Raw genomic sequence first — 17141 nt, 5'->3', positions numbered from 1 at the left:
CGTTAGTCGCTTAGTAGCCGACCCTGGTTACCAGATTGACTGTCATCGTATTGCAGTGTTCAAGTAACCCTTATTTTACATAAAATCGAATGTCGACATTTTAGTGCAGGTCAGTGAAATCTCGAAAATAGCAAACACTCGTGTAAACTACCACCCAAATCAAGATGTAAGTGTTTGCATCTCTTCAGAAATTTGCCTAGTACCCCTTTCCAGTCAGTGCCCCCGCAACCCTGGGCAGCTGCTGTTCTGATTTCTGTCACCTAGATTTGTCTCGTTTGATTTTGGAATCACACAGGGTGTACGTCTGTCTTTCTATATTGCGTTTTTGAGATGCGTCTGTTGTTCCAACAGTGCCAACCTGGGTGGTGGTTTTCTGCTGGATTTGCAGGAATAAGTGGAAGTGGTAAATTTAGGCCTAACCAGAGCAATTTCATTAATGACAGATTTCCTTAGAACAGGCTTACATCAACTGCCATGTACCACAGTACCACAGTAACGCTCTTTAGACATGGCAAGGTGCTTTTGATTAAAAAGAAGTCGGCAAAATGTACCTCACAGCTCGCCCTTTGACCCAGCTCTTCTGCATTTAGAAGTTTCTCTTATAGATAGATCTACTCGCACGTGTGTGACATGATGTTTGTACAAGGACTTGAATGTCAGGACTATTTTTCAGAGCCAAGGATCAGAAACAAACTAATGTCCATCAGTAGGAATCTGATTCAATAGATCATAATGAATCCAGACAATGGAACACTATCCAGTCATGAAAATAAGTAAGGAGGTTCCCTATGCACTGAAATGAGATGATCTCCAAAGGGAAAAAAACAAGAGGTGGAACAGTGTGTGTTCATTCACTTCTTCAACAAGTATTTATGGAGAAACTATCAATACAATATGCCAGGCGCCACTCTACACGCTGAGGATATAACATTATACCACATAAAATCCCTCCCCTCGTGCAGCGTCCATTCTAGTGGCAAGAGTAGAAGAAAAATATAAACAAACAAAAATTATATTTGTATGGTGTGTTATCATTGATATAAAAATACAAGAATAAAAGGGGAAAGAAAACATAAATATATTCTTTTATTTTATTTTATTTCTTTGGCTGTGCCTCAAGGATTGGGGGATCTTAGTTCCTCGACCAGGGATTGAACCTGGGCCCTGGCAGTGAGAGCGCCGAGTCCTAACCACTGGACCACCAGGGGATTCCCAGTGTGTTCTTTTAAACATGCATAAAGTCTCTACTTTGGAGAAGATACTCCAGAAACTGGTAGCACTGGGGAAGGGAACTTGGAAGCTGGGGGACATGGACAGAGGAACAAATGTCACTTTATGCTTTTTGTATCTTCTGAATTTCAAAATGTTGAATATGTTACCTAACCCAGAATTAACGGGTTAGGTATTAATAATAATAATTATTATTAATATAACCCATAATTATAACCCAGGATATAATTACATTTTTTTTTTTTAAGTTGGAAGAAGTATTTGGCAGTGTTTCCAGGCACCTGGGCCCTCACGTTGTGGGAAAGGCCCTACTGTCTTTTAATCAGGGCAGGAGGAAAGGGCTAGCTCCTATAGCTGTCACTCACTGCAGCCACGAACCGAAGTCACAGCATCACGCTGGGAAGATTAAAGAGGCACCAGGAGGACAGAAGGAAATAAAATCAATCTTGAGTATTTATAAAAGGCTTAAGCAGCTCTTTCCTAAATTTGAATTAATGTCAAGAGAGAATCATTCTCAGGAAATGCGAGTTCCTCTCTTCAAACTTTTTGGGACCGTCCCATTTGGGAATGAATTGCATAGAGCCAAGTTCTTTCACAGGGAACATCTGTGTATAGGGAAGTGGAGGGATGGGGAGAATAATAAAAAGACCATCTGACACTGAACTTGGACACCTCTTATCTTTTTTCTCAGCTTCCTTTGGGTTGTATGGGAAGGAATGCCTATAAAACACTTACGGTTTATCGTTTGCGTTTATTCATATAACATGTGAAAGTGGCAATATGGAAGAGGAGCCTGATTGAAATCTGTACTCTTTGTGAATGTTTGTATTCCAGAAGCTTCCCAGAGTTGTTGGATGATGGCTCTATGATTACTATCTCCTTGTGGCCTCTAGTCAACCAAAGTGGGAAAAAAAAAAGTTTGGCTTTGAATAGCAGGTCTATAATTATTTATCTTATCTCACAATAAATTACCCCTTTTAAAATCCTACCATTATTTTTCTTATATTTTTGTTAACTTTTAATTACTAGTTAATATAGGAATACATTCTTCCTTTTTGAAGAAAATTAGTGTTGCAGATAAAGTTTTGGTTGTCTTTAATCATTTCCTACAACGCTAATTTAATTGGTCTGGAGTGTAGATGGCAAGTGGTTTCTTTCTTATAGTGATTCTAATACACAGCAAAATATGAGAACCACTTGTCTAACTGATACAGGACCCCAATATTTTTGGAACTCAATACCTAGATGTTATGGGAAACATGTATATGTATTTTTTAAATAAAATAAATAGTTTTCTAAGTGAAAGCTGAGATTTGCCTTTCAAGACAGATTGCATTTTAGCAAAAGCACTTCCATAAACGTTTGGGTTTTGCAAATAAAAAGTCAATTTGCAATCCTGGAATGGAGTTTGGGGACAATGAGACCCTAAACTTGTGTCAAAGTTGTCACTGTTGCAGGCATGTTGAACCTCTGTAGATTATCAAGATGTGGCCTGAGAGTAGGGATTGAGGAAGAACTGATGAAGAAGTTTTGTGGCTAGAGACAGAGAAGGCTGTCAAGACCCTTCTGGAAGGTAAGGCTGAGACACTCGAGGACTATGCTGTCCAACACAGTAGCCACCAATTTCATGTGTTATTTATTTTTTAATATAAGTGAATTAGAATTAAATCAAATTAAAAATTCAGTTCCTCAGTCATAGTAGCCACACTTTAAGGGCTCAATAGCCACATAAAACCAGTGGCTACTATATTGGGTGCAAATATAGAACATTTCCATCATCAAAGAAAGCTCTTTGGGACAGTGCTACTGTAGAAATCATTTTACATGGTCTTATCCAGTTGCTAGTTTAAAATTTCCTTCCTGGGGCTTCCCTGGAGGTGCAGTGGTTGAGAATTTGCCTGCCAATGCAGGGGACATGGGTATGATCCCTGGTCCGGGAAGATCCCACATGCTGCGGAGCAACTAAGCCCGCATGCCACAACTACTGAGCTTGTGCTCTAGAGCCCGTGAGCCACAACTACTGAGCTTGCGTGCTGCAACTACTGAAGCCCGCATGCCTAGAGCCCGTGCTCCACAATAAGCCACCACACCGAGAAGCCCGCGCACTGCAACGAAGAGTAGCCGACGCTCGCCACAACTAGAGAGAGCCAGCGCGCAGCAGCAAAGACCCAACACAGCCAAAAATAAATAGATAAAAGAAATAAATTTATTTTAAAATAAAATAAAATAAAATTTCCTTCCTGAAATGTAATTACTTGCTCTTATTACCAAGCCTTCAACACAGTATTTAAATAATAGTAACAGCTAACATTTATTAGGCACCTACATAACGATCAGTTTTCTTGGTCGCAGACAACAGGTTCCACTCTTGCTAATTTAAGCACAAAGGGATTTATTAAAGGGTATGGCTAGTTCACAGAGTCAGTAAGAAATAGACTCTAGGCTAAACATCCAGGAATGACTCCTAAAATTATACTGCAGAACTCGTTGACAAGCAAGCCACAGCCTCTGTCACCATCCAGAAGCTTCAGGACTGCTAAGCTGCCACCACAGCTGATGTTTCTAGGATCACATTGCCTTTGCCATGATCGGCCTCAGCAAAACGGATGCTTCACACCTGCCTGTCCCTCCACGTAGCTCGTAGCTCTAAAGCCTCACACAAATGGAATCTAAGTCATAAACAGAACCAGAGCCGCAAGGGAGTTTGAGAAATGTCGTGTTTATCCCTGCAGCCTCTGCAGTTCGGGAAGTGAGCTAGGACATGGCTGGAATGGATTTGGAGCAAACTAGTCAGTCTAAAGTACCTGCCATGACCTGCTGTATGCCAAGTCCCGTGAACATGCCCGATCGCATTTCTTTCTTACAAGAATTCAGGGAAGAAGGACCTATAAATCAACCTTCCTTGACAGAGAAGGACACTACAGGAAATGGTGGGGCACATGTATGGTCTTAGTTGTGCTCGGGGAAGTTAGAAGAGGGCCTTCTGTCCACTCTGGGAGAGAAGGAAAGTGGAGCAGGGAGGGGACAGCTGCCTGGAGAAGCCAGGATGGAAGACAACTTCACAGGAGAATGAAGCAGCAGTCCCAAGGTGACAAAGGACAGGCAGAATGAATCTGAGAACTCACGAGTGGTGCTGCTGTACAAATTCATGCCAGATTCCGGAGGCCCTGCCCTCTCCACAAATCCATGCTGCCTCTGGTGGAAAGAACCAGAACTTACACATGCAACAAAGACACAAGAACACTTGCCTGGCTATACATCCCAACAACCCCAGTTGCACCTGTGGCACGGAACAGGACTGCAAAAGAACTCAGCAGGAAAGGCTTCCAGAAGGAGGTGAGTTTTTAGTGGGTTTGAGAGGAGAGGTGTTAGCGTATGCATGGCTGTCAAGAGGCAGAGGGTTTCAGATGAAAGAACTCATCTGTCCTCATGCCAAGACTCATGCCGAGGCTGAAAGGGGCAGCCACTGTAGCATATCAAAGCAGTGTCCTTGACTCAGGATGAAGGAGGTGAGTCAGTGTTTGGGAGAAAACAGTAAATAAATGGGCTGGGAAGGGAACTGATTGCAGGATAAAATCATGTGAAACCCTTCCTATGATTACAATTATATTCAAATGTTAGTAAAGTATGTATCAAAAATCAATTTGGAACAGAATGAAAATCTCGGGAGTGGGTCCTAGACATCTTCTAACAACCACTCGGGGTTGATTCTCCTGATTTGCCTGTCCTAAGGGCTGTTCCCAGTCTCAGCTCTCCTCCCCTGTGATGTAGCTCAAGCTTTTGGTGTATGGGGGCTGGGGCCCCTTTGCCACATCATTCCTTCCTGGAGACATCCTAGTAGGATCAAAAGGTACCTAAGCCAGGGAAAACAATAAATCTCAAGGAAATGCGACTCTTGGAGCTGGGAAATTCAGAAGAATTTGAGAAACGGGCATCAACACCCCAGAAACGTGGTGGCATGCATGATTCTTATTTTGCTTAAACTTTATCAAACAATATATTTTAATAAGTCTTTCCATCTGCCACGTTCAATGTTAAGCAATTTAATAATACATTATAAATAAATAAATTTTTTCAGTTAAAAAAATAATGATAATACATCATTTAACCCTCAGAGCAATTACCTAGACTAAGGCTATCCCCATTTTACAGATGAGAAAAATGAGGCTTAGAGGTCCCACAGCTAAGAACTGGACTCCACAGCCCACTGATTTAACCATCCTGCTACGCTGCCTTGATTTCTTCTTCCTTATTTGTGCTTTCCTATTATTGTTCACATGTTATGTTTGTACACTTGTCAGCTCCAAAAACTAGAAGTTTCTTAAAGTGCAATGTTCACGTCTAATTCACCTTTTTTTTTTTTTGCGGTACGCAGGCCTCTCACTGTTGTGGCCTCTCCCGTTGTGGAGCACAGGCTCCGGACATGCAGGCTCATTGGCCATGGCTCACGGGCCTAGCCACTCCGCGGCATGTGGGATCTTCCCGGACCAGGTCACGAACCCGTGTCCCCTGCATTGGCAGGCGGACTCTCAACCACTGCGCCACCAGGGAAGCCCCTAATTCATCTTTTGACACCCTTACCCCCAGCACCTGATTGAGACTAGCAAGCACACAGTAAGTGCTTAATATACGTGAGCTAGACAGAGCTCTGTGACACAATAATCATTCACCTTGTATACTTAAACCCAACAATTCTTGCAGATATACAGTTTTCAGCTAGCAAGTAGATGAAGTGAATCCTTTCATGAATATAGGACCACGGTCAAGTGTGAGGGTCTTGGAGCCCAATAGTCACAGGTTTGAATCCTGCCTCAGCCACTTCTTAGGGGTTTAATCTTAGGCAAATGTTAAAAGAAAAAATAAATAATTTTTACAATTTATTAAGGGTTATCCGTTTAAAAAAAGCACTGCTGTTGGGGCATGAAAAATAGCTGAGAAAGTTTATGGTTCAGATGCTTAAATATATATATTAAATATGTATTTTACAAAAGTGGTAGATGCATTGTTTTCCAGAAGAGTTCAGTGTCTTGCTAGCAGGCCTGCTGACCCTCTCAGGCCCCTCCTATTGAGAAAGACCCAGCAGCAAGAACAGTGACTAGTGGTTAAATGTTAACTTGTGTTTATTTCTCTACAACTGCCTGCTGTTTAATTTGGCCAACCCAGTGAAGATTCTTTCGTAAGCCTGTGTGTAATTTCTAAACACCAGACCTTCGACCTTTACACACATGCTAAACATTTATAGAGTGGGAGAGTTCTTCTTTTTCTCCATCAGTGGAGTGAATAAATAGCAACATCCTCCCCTCCCCCCCAAAAAAGTATTCTTTGATCTACACTACAGATAAACCGATAATAATTCATCCTGATCAGCTAAGGGCTGTAAAGCAGATTCTTTGATAAGCCAATTAATTTCAGAGGGCACTGGGGCTTGTTTCTTCCTGATGCTGATTTAGATTCTTAAAGTCCTAGAACTTTAGAGCTGGAAAGAGATCGTTTAAATTAGCTTGTCAAACTGTCCGATTTTAACAGACAGTTAAAATCTGTTAAAACCAGATGAGAAAACTGAGCTGCAGAGAGGGAAAAGGCAGTGTAGACGCATGTACAGATGTTAAAGAAGAAAGAGCCATATAGGAATTGCTTTGTCACAACAATTTCTACAGCATTTTAAGTTTTCTGTGGCATTGCTTTTTGTTTTACTTTATAATCTCGTGATTCAAGTACAGTGCTTGAGCCTGGAATTGGACATCCATGGACACTGATGCTGTTTTGCACTGACGTCAGAAATATTTGAGAATCACTGCTGCCCCCTGCTGGAAATTTAAAATCTCCAGGTTATGTGGACTTCCTTTGAGTCAAAAAAATTAGAAAAGTAATATTTCCTTAGGTTAAAAAGTTTAAAAAGCATGAAAGGGTATAAAGAGAAATATGAATTCTGCCTCCTTTCAATCATATTTCCCAGTGATAACTGTCGTTAACAATTTTTGGGGAATATTCTTCCATATTTTTTCTACTTATGTGTATTTGTATATATCTATGCATAAGTATATATATTTTACACACAAATAGGACAAAACTATATATACTGTTTTGTAACATGCTCTTCTCTTTTTTCCTTAATTTATTTTACTGATTTTTCAATAGGTAATACATTCAAACTAATCTAACGTTATTTCAATTATACCTCATTTTATTTTTATTTATTTATTTATTTATTGCCGCATTGGGTCTTTGTTGCTGCGTGCGGGCTTTCTCTTTGCTGCAGTGCGCAGGCTTCTCATTACATTGTCCTCTCTTGTGGCTGAGCACAGGCTCTAGGTGTGCGGGCTTCAGTAGTTGTGGCACATGGGCTCAGTAGTTGTAGCTCACGGGCTTAGTTGCTCTGCGGCATGTGGGATCTTCCCGGACCAGGACTCGAACCCGTGTCCCTGCATTGGCAGGCGGATTCTTAACCACTGTGCCACCAGGGAAGTCCCCTCATTGTTGGGGGGGGAGGAAGAAAGACATATATCTTGAACATCTTCTCAAAGCAGTATATATTGACCAACCTTGTTTCTTTCAATGGCAGAATAATATTTCATTGCTTCAGTGTATCATAAATTATTCAGCCCTCCTTTGATGGAATAAAATGTAAATCTCTATAAAAGTAAGGACTTGGGGCTTCCCTGGTGGCGCAGTGGTTGCGAGTCCGCCTGCCGATGCAGGGGACACGGGTTCGTGCCCGGGTCCAGGAGGATCCCACATGCCACGGAGCGGCTGGGCCCGTGAGCCATGGCCGCTGAGCCTGCGCGTCCGGAGCCTGTGCTCCGCAACGGGAGAGGCCACGACATGAGAGGCCTGCGTACCGCAAAAAAAAAAAAAAAAAAATTAAATTAAAAAAAATAAATAAAAAATAAATAAATAAAAGTAAGGACTTTATTATTTTGTTGTTGTTACTGCTGTCTCTTGTAATGAGAATAATGCTCAATAAAATTTGTTTAATGAACGAATGGACATTCTCCTAGTTTCAAGTATTTTTGTTTCAAAAATGCTGCCCCGAGACAGCAAGCTGCAACTAAGGAGCCCGCTGGCTGCAACTAAGGAGCACAAGTGCTTCAACTAAGGAGCCCACCTGCCGCAACTAAGACCTGGCATAACCAAAAAAAAAAAAAAAAAAAAAAAAAACATGCTGCCCCAAATAACTTTGTGTCTACATTTTGAGGCATAGGATAAAATCTAGGAAGAAATGTAGGTTCAAAGGCATGCAAATTTTAAATTTTGACAGATGGTCAGATTGGTACTTTTAATGAAGAATGGTTCCAGAGGTTTAACAATCCTATCATTCCCACCCCTGACTGGGCATCAAAACCAGAATCTCCCAGAGAATTTAATTTAAAATAACTCCTTTCTGCAAGTTCCTTCTCTGTACTAATTCATTAGCTAGGGGGAGGGAATCTGTATATTTAACAGCCCTCCCCCCGCACCGTGATTCCAATGCACACTCAGGACTGGGGACAGCACATTACCTACCCACTTCTTGCTACACTGCAGCAGATGGAAATGTGCTCCTCTTTCCTAATCTTAATATGTTTACTCATTTGTTATTCGCCTGATGCTTATCGAGTGTCTACTGTATGCAAGACCCTATGCTCTCTCTCCCAGAGTTAAGATTGTACAGGGGATGTGGTATGGATTTCACCACTCCCGTGGGTGGTAGCGCTGGGGGTGAGCGGGTGAGTTCGTTGGCAGTATGTGTGTTGGCCGGTGGCTGGGGTTTGGGGAGGGAGCAGTGTGTGGGTGAAACTCAGGAATCCGGCAGCACTACAGTGGCAGGAATTTTTAAAAGGCCCAGCCCTGCCCTGAGTGACATGTCTGTGTCTAACAAACATGGAGCCAGCCCAACTCTAGGTCTTCTTAGGCAACTGCTACTGGGGGTCCCCACAAGCGACGCGTGGGGCAGGGCACAGTGCTTTCCCACTGGGCCCTTCTAAGCCAGATAAAATATAATGCAGATGAAACACACATGGGAAATGCGCCATGGACAGCCAACAGATTGCGGTCCTGAAAAAGGATGACAGATTCCACCGTCATTCGCGACCCACCCAAATGTCACATCCTCTGGCAGTTCCTGACACAAGCAGGTGTGGTTTCCATGTACTCCATAGCACTTGAAATATAACAACAGAAAGAAAAAAGGAAAAACAAAAAACAAAAAACCTCCTACTACTGCTACCTGAGGCTTATAATGTCAAAACTTCTAGCTGTTTTACTGGGCGACCCCATTATATTCTCCCAATAGTGCAGGGAACTCAGGGAAGTTAAATGATTAGATAAAGGCCACACAACTTGTTTAACAGAGTGGTCTTCATAATTTTTCTGCTTGCACATGTCATCAAATGATTTGGAAAAATGGTGTATTCCTAGAAACAGACACACTTCTATGGCCATGTAATTTCTAACAAAGGAGGCACCAAAGAGAGTAGGAAAAGATCTTTTTAAAAAATGGTGCTGGGGCTTCCCTGGTGGCGCAGTGGTTGAGAGTCCGCCTGCCGATGCAGGGGGCACGGGTTCGTGCCCCGGTCCCGGAGGATCCCACATGCCGCGGAGCGGCTGGGCCCGTGAGCCGTGGCCGCTGAGCCTGCGCGTCCGGAGCCTGCGCTCCGCAATGGGAGAGGCCACGACAGTGAGAGGCCCGCGTACCACCAAAAAAAAAAAAAAAAAAAAAGGTGCTGGAAAAATAAATAAATAAATAAATAAAATTAAAAATGGTGCTGGGATCCCTGTATACCTATTGGGGAAAAAAAATGAAATTGGACCTTACTTCATGCCATACACAAATATCAAATCCAGGTGGATAAAGACTTAAATGTGAAAGGCAAAAATCTACAACTTTTTAGGAAATAGTGTATATCTTCATGACTTATGAAGGAAAGGATTTCTTCAAGAAGCCACTGACAGCGCTCATGATATAGGAAAAGAATGATAAATTCAATTACACTAAACTTACACAGTGGTTCTTAAGTATACTCCATAAAGAGTATAACAGGGCTTCCCTGATGGCGCGGTGGTTAAGAATCCGCCTGCCAATGCAGGGGACACAGGTTCAAGCCCTGGTCCAGGAAGATCCCACATGCCACGGAGCAACTAAGCCCGTGCGGCACAACTACTGAGCCTGCACTCTAGGGCCCGCGAGCCACAACTACTGAGCCCACGTGCCACAACTACTGAAACCCTCGCGCCTAGAGCTCGTGCTCCACAAGAGAAGCCACCGCAATGAGAAGCCTGCGCACCGCAACAAAGAGTGGCCCCCGCGCGCTGCAACTAGAAAAAAACCTGCATACAGCAACGAAGACCCAACACAGCCAAAAATAAATAAATAAATAAATAAATAAATGTTTTTAAAAAAAGAGTATAACAGATAAGCCATAGAGTGAGAGAAGAGATTTGCAACCAATATAACAATACGCTCACCAGACGGCTGCAATTTTAGGCTTAGGTAGCAGGGTTAAATGGAACTGCTTTGGAAAGCAGCTCGGCATTCTTTGAATGTATATTATATTTTACAAGAAAAAAAAGAAAAAGAAAAGAAACTACTGCCTAAGAATATGTATCTCCTTGCACATTTTAAAGTTGACATCTAAAAGTTTTTCATCTTATTTACTTTTTTTTTTTAACTTGTTACAAGAATGCCCATAGCAGCCTTATATGTAACTGCCCCAAGGTGGAAACAGCCCAAATATCTATGGAGAATGGATAAATTGTGTATTTTCATACAATGAAACACTACTTAGCAATACAAAGGAACAACAGGGATGAATCTCAAAAACATGGTTATGCAAAAGAAGTCAGACACACAAAGTACCTACTACATGATTCTGTTTACGTTAAATTCAAGAACAAACAAAACTAAAATGTATGAAACCCAAAGAGCAGTTGGGGATGCAGATTGACTTGAAAGAGGCATAATGGAACTTTCTGGTATGCTTCATCATGTATTAACTAGATACAAAAGATGTAATTTCTGCACATTACAGATCTTAACATTTAAAAATAAAATTGTTATATCACGGTCATAAATATATCCAATGAAATGTAAATACCATAGTGACTTGATATCCACTATCATCCATTTAAAAATAAGATATGGACAGGGACTTCCCTGGTGGTGCAATGGTTAAGAATCTGTCTGCCAGTGCAGGGGACAGGGGTTCAAGCCCTGGTCCCGGAAGATCCCACATGCCGTGGAGCAACTAAGTCTGCGCACCACAACTACTGAGCCTGCGCTCTAGAGCCCATGAGCCACAACTACTGAGCCTGTGTGCGACAACTACTGAAGCCCGTGCACCTACAGCCCATGCTCCACAGAAGCCACTGCAATGAGAAGCCCACGCACCACAACAAAGAGTAGCCCCCACTTACTGCAACTAGAGAAAGCCTGCGTGCAGCAACTAAGACCCAATGCAGCCAAAATTAAATAGATAAATAAATAAAAAGATATGGACAAGCCCTTATTGAACAGTCATTTGGTTTTCTGTTGTTGTTGTTTTGCTGTTTTGGGGGGGTTTTTTTGGCCTCGCCGCAAGGCATGCAGGATCCTAGTTCCTGGACCAGGGGCCATATCTGTGCCCCCTGCACTGGAGCACAGAGTCCTAACCCCTGGACTGCCAGGAAATTCCCCTTTTCTTTCGAGGTGTTCTTTTTCCCATACATTTTAAATCATTCTTTTTCTCCTTGAAATCCATGTCTCCCACCAAATACTATTCTGATGTAATATATTTTTATGTTTGAAAGTTCCTTATTCATCACCTTATTATTCTGCAACAATGTACAACTTAACCTTAAAAAATATATTATGCCCACAAGGCTCTAAATATCAACAATTTTCTTTGGGCTTAAGTTAGCATTATGATTATTAGTTATACATTAATAATACTGATTAAAGCAACATAAAATTATTCCCACTGAAAATTCATCTCTTAATGAAATGAATAAGAGAGTAGTTAATGGGACCTTAGTCAGTCTTTTGAATTATGCCTTTATTTGCATCTAAACTCAGATTCTAAGCTAATAACATACATCACAGTAAAAGTTAGATGGTAATGCCTTATCTTTTGCAAAGTGAGAAAAGATGATTGGGATAGGGCAACACTCAGGATCTCTGACTTTGGTGTGTTCTCAGATAGATTAGTTTTAAGAATGAGAACACATGAAGGCTGATCCCTCTTGAAAAGCCTTCATGCCCAGAGATACATGTAATTCCAGTTTGAAGACCTCCAGTTTAGAGTGCGATGGAGATGGAATTCTAACCCAGGTATGTCCGACTCCCAGCCTAGATTCTTTCAACCTGCCCCATACAATCATAATTTATTCCTTATCACTTTGGCTTGAAAAACCATTTCAGAAGAATTTATTTGCAGGGCATGGGGTGGTGTTGGGACTATAGAAATAATACATAACCATTGCTAAGAATTAAAATATAGTGTCATTATTTTTACATGTTGGCCCCCCCAATCCAGACCTTGAACTCCTTGAAGGCAAGATTAGTGTTTTATCTATAGAGTTCTATCCCTAGAACCTACAGAGCTTCTCCTCACGAAATAGGACCTCAATAAACGTAAAGCAAATGCCCATGGAGGACAAGACCATTTTCTCTGACCTGTATGGCTAAGGGACCCAGATTTGAAGAGGTGAAGCCAATGAGTAGCTCGGTTTTGCAGTTTAAGCTTCCCATTGTTTCCAACAGTTCCTTCCTTCATTCTTGGTTACAGAGTGTTTTCCCAAGCTAACATCCAATGTTTGGTGCCCTTGGCTTCAAGACAATTCCCTCGCTTAGCCTCCCAACTAGACCGCCTCTAATTCCAGCTCAATGCCCCCCTCGATTGAATTTCTGTCACTCACTGCTGACCACAGAGAACTTTGGCCTGGGGGGGTTGGGAGGGACTAGCCAGGTGTGTGCTTGACACAAACGTCCCATGTGCTGAATCAAAAGGCCTGAAGAACTCCAGTCCACGCTGGGCTTCATTCCCTCTTGCTGTTCTCCAGCCCACAGGAGCCAGAACAGTATTTTGCAGACCTTTAGCACCCACATGTCACCTTCACAATATCTGGTACCTCCAGAGGCCACCTGTACTCACATCACATTTTCTTTATATTACTCATTTTTTTAACCTAAATACCTACTCTACTTAAGCTTTGTCCTGAGCAGTAATATCCAACAGTAACAGGCTTGATTGATATACACATATTCCAAGTGCATGTTTTCAAAAATTCATCATTATTAATATTTTTAATGTTGGTGCACCATGCAAGACAATCTCATGTAACATATGACAAAAAATGCTGTCCTAGACAGGGGGTTAGACTCTGGAGCTCTCTTGAGCTTCTTCTATGGGTCAGGCACCATACTAAGGCTTCATAAAAAATAACATTATTGGAGATCTTTTCCCCCTACTCATTGTAGAAATTAGGAAAAGAGAAAAGTCTAAGGAAGAAAAACTTGAAATCTCTTGTCATTCTATCTTGGTTAATAGCAAACATATCTGGACCTAAAATCTGACTCAAACATACTCATTATGATATCTTAGACAAGTCACTTAACCTCCTGAGTCTCAGTTTATTCATCTTTAACACTGGTAAAATGAGACCTCTTTTACAGGATTTCGGTGAAAATTAAATGAAATGACAGATGTAAGGCACCTAGCATAGTAAGTGATAAATAGTAAATGTGCAAAAAAATTTTATATGATTATTATTTCCATAAATTTGTTGTCACATTATATGTTTTTATCTTTTTCTCTTATTGTATCTTGAGCATGAAATAATCTTTGGGTCCGTAATTATTTATTTATCTTATGGGGGGCATAATTTTTGTTACCGAACATAATTCCTTACTGTGAATGACTTAGTTAATAATTTTAGGGCTTCCCTGGTGGCGCCGTGGTTGAGAATCTGCCTGCCAATGCAGGGGACACGGGTTCGAGCCCTGGTCTGGGAAGATCCCACATGCCGCGGAGCACATGAGCCACAACTAGGCCCGTGAGCCACAACTACTGAGCTTGCGCGTCTGGAGCCTGTGCTCCGCAACAAGAGAGGCCTCGACAGTGAGAGGCCCGCGCACCGCGATGAGGTGTGGTCCCCCGCTCGCCGCAACTAGAGAAAGCCCTTGCACAGAAACTAAGACCCAACACAGCCAAAAATAAATTAATTAATTAATTTTAAAAAACAAATAATTTTATTATCAGATTGTTTCAGTTTTAATTTTTTTGTACATAATAAGTAATCCTGTGACGAAAAATCCTTGTACTTCAATCTTGGTGCTCATTTATGATTTTTCCATAAGATAAGTTTCTAAAAAATGGAATTTTTTATGGCTCTTGCTTTCTTTTTCTTTTTTCTGAGTTGGTCTCCGGAAAAGTTGTACTGATTTACCTTCTCACCAGCACTGGCTGAAAGTGCCTGTTTCACAGCACCCTCCCTGACACTGGGTATTAGTTATTTGTTAGAACCTTACTGATTTAACTGGAATATATCAGGCATTGTTTATAGGCCTTATTTCATCTTCACCACAACCCTCTGAAGGGTCCATTTGGTAGCCTCTTGTCCTTGATTAGGAAAACAAGACTTCGAGAGGTTAAATTCTTACCCAAGCCAGTACAGGTATACATTGTTTTCTTGTGGGTCACAGATATTGTGTTTTTGGCAAATTGAAGGTTTGTGGCAACCCTGTGTGGAGCAAGGCTACAGACACCATTTTCCCAAGAGCATTTGCTCACTTTGTTTCTCTGTGTCACATTTTGGTAATTCTTGCAATATTTCAAAATTTTTTATTAGCATTATATTTGTTATGGTGATCTTTGATGCTACTATTGCAAAGAGATTATGACTCACTGAAGGCTCAGATGACAGCATTTTTTAGCAATAAAGTACAATTAAAGGGGACTTCCCTGGTGGCGCAGTGGTTAAGAATCCTCCTGCCAATGCAGGGGACACGGGTTCGAGCCCTGGTCCGGGAAGATCCCACATGCCGCGGAGCAACTAAGCCCATGCACCACAACTACTGAGCCTGCGCTCTAGAGCCCTTGAGCCACAATTACTAAGCCTACATGCCACACCTACTGAAGCCCGCGTGCCTAGAGTCTATGCTGCGCAACAAGAGAAGCCACCGCAATGAGAAGCCGGCGTATCGCAACGGAGTAGCACCTGCTCACCACAACTAGAGAAAGCCCACGCGCAGCAACAAACACCCAACGCAGCCATAAATAAATAAATAAAATTAAAGGTAAAAAAAAGAATTCATTAAAAAAGGTATTATTAAACTAAAGTATTTTTTTTGGCATAATGCTATCGCACACTTAATAGATTACAGTATAGTGTAAACATAACTTTTATATACGCCGGGAAACCAAAAAATTCGTGTGACTCACTTCATTTGCGGTGGTCTGGAACCAAACCTACGATATCTCTGAGGTACTCCTCTTAAGTTGTTGCGCCAGGATAAGCCTACAGGGTCCTTAACATGCTGACTGTGGCTTTTCCTCTATACCACACTGCCTCCTGCTGGTGCCCATGGAGAGGGCATGAAGCCCTGAAATTCCTCAAATCAGATTCCTTAGACGAGAGTTAGGTATTTGTGATAAGGAAGAGAGTGATGTTGGGACAACCAGATAATGGTGAGACTTTGAAAAATGGGAAGAAAACTCATCAAGCTTTTCACTTAATATTTATGCAATTTATGTTATACCTTAACTTAAAAAAAAGAAAAATGAGAAGATTTTTGATAGAGAAGAGGAGGAAAGACTTTTCAGGCAGGCTGTGGGTGAGTTAATAAAAATAGCTCACACTTACTGAGTCCTCACAACAAGCCAAGCCCTTCACTAAGGGCACTGGAAATAGTCATTCATTTAATTTTCATACAATCACCATGAGGTACCTGTATTATTTGTACTTGACAGATGAGGAAACGGGCACAGAGATGGTTAAGTAAGTAACTTGCTCAAAACTACACGTCTAGCACATGAAAGTCAGGATCTGAGGCAGGTAATTTGGCTCCTGGTTAAGGCAGGCAGACTGGGATCACAAAGTAGCCACACTCACCAAAGATCTGTCAGACTGAGAGGCCTCTTCCCCTATTCTGGAATGTTCACCATACAAAGATTTTGTCAGATCAGGATACTGTACAGATTAAGGTCCATGTCTAATTCATTCAAGGATCCATCATGTCATTTCACATCCTCACTGATGCTGCCACTTGCCCTCCTGAGTTGTCCTTTAGTGACCCCAAACTTGATCTTTGCTGATTCTAGTCCAGTGGGGTTGGTAGAACAGCTTTTGAAGCTAGACCAGTTACTGGGCCTCCCATGGAGGGGGCACACCCATCCACCAGAAATGGGATTTCTCTATTTTGTCCAGATACTGGGTGGTGAATTCCAAGAGCATCAGAGATACCGATAGTTGGCTTACATCCTATGTCCCTACTTCCTTCCTACACCACTCCAGGCCTATCCAGTCCTTTGGAAATGCCCCTTACTCACCTACTCTTCTGCCTGTGGAAGATACGGTAGATGTGGAAGATAGTGATACACACATTGAAGACATGGGGAACAGGCTCTCCAAGGTCAGTGTGGCAAATCCATCACAGAAATGCAAAGAAGTAAGTAAGGCTCAGGAACGTGTCCAGTAAGGTGGAGGATGGAAGTGGATTTGGAACTGGGGTTGGACAAGAACAGACTTGAAAAGGAGAAAGGGACCTCTGCAGGCCTATTTACAAGGATAGAAAGGGAGAAAAGGACTCAGGGAAAGTATCCTGTGCAGTCATAAGATTATGTAGTCAGCTGTTCTGTATCTAGAAAATCATGACACAAACACATAAGAAATGGGAGGCAGCTGTAAGAATGTTCCTATTTGAGTAAATGTAGTTTATTGGTGGACATGAAATTAAA

The sequence above is a fragment of the Kogia breviceps genome, chromosome 18, assembly GCF_026419965.1.
Source record: "Kogia breviceps isolate mKogBre1 chromosome 18, mKogBre1 haplotype 1, whole genome shotgun sequence".
In the NCBI taxonomy this organism is placed as follows: domain Eukaryota; kingdom Metazoa; phylum Chordata; class Mammalia; order Artiodactyla; family Physeteridae; genus Kogia; species Kogia breviceps.
The sequence above is the reverse complement of the archived record's forward strand: the minus strand, read 5'-3'. Positions refer to the sequence as shown.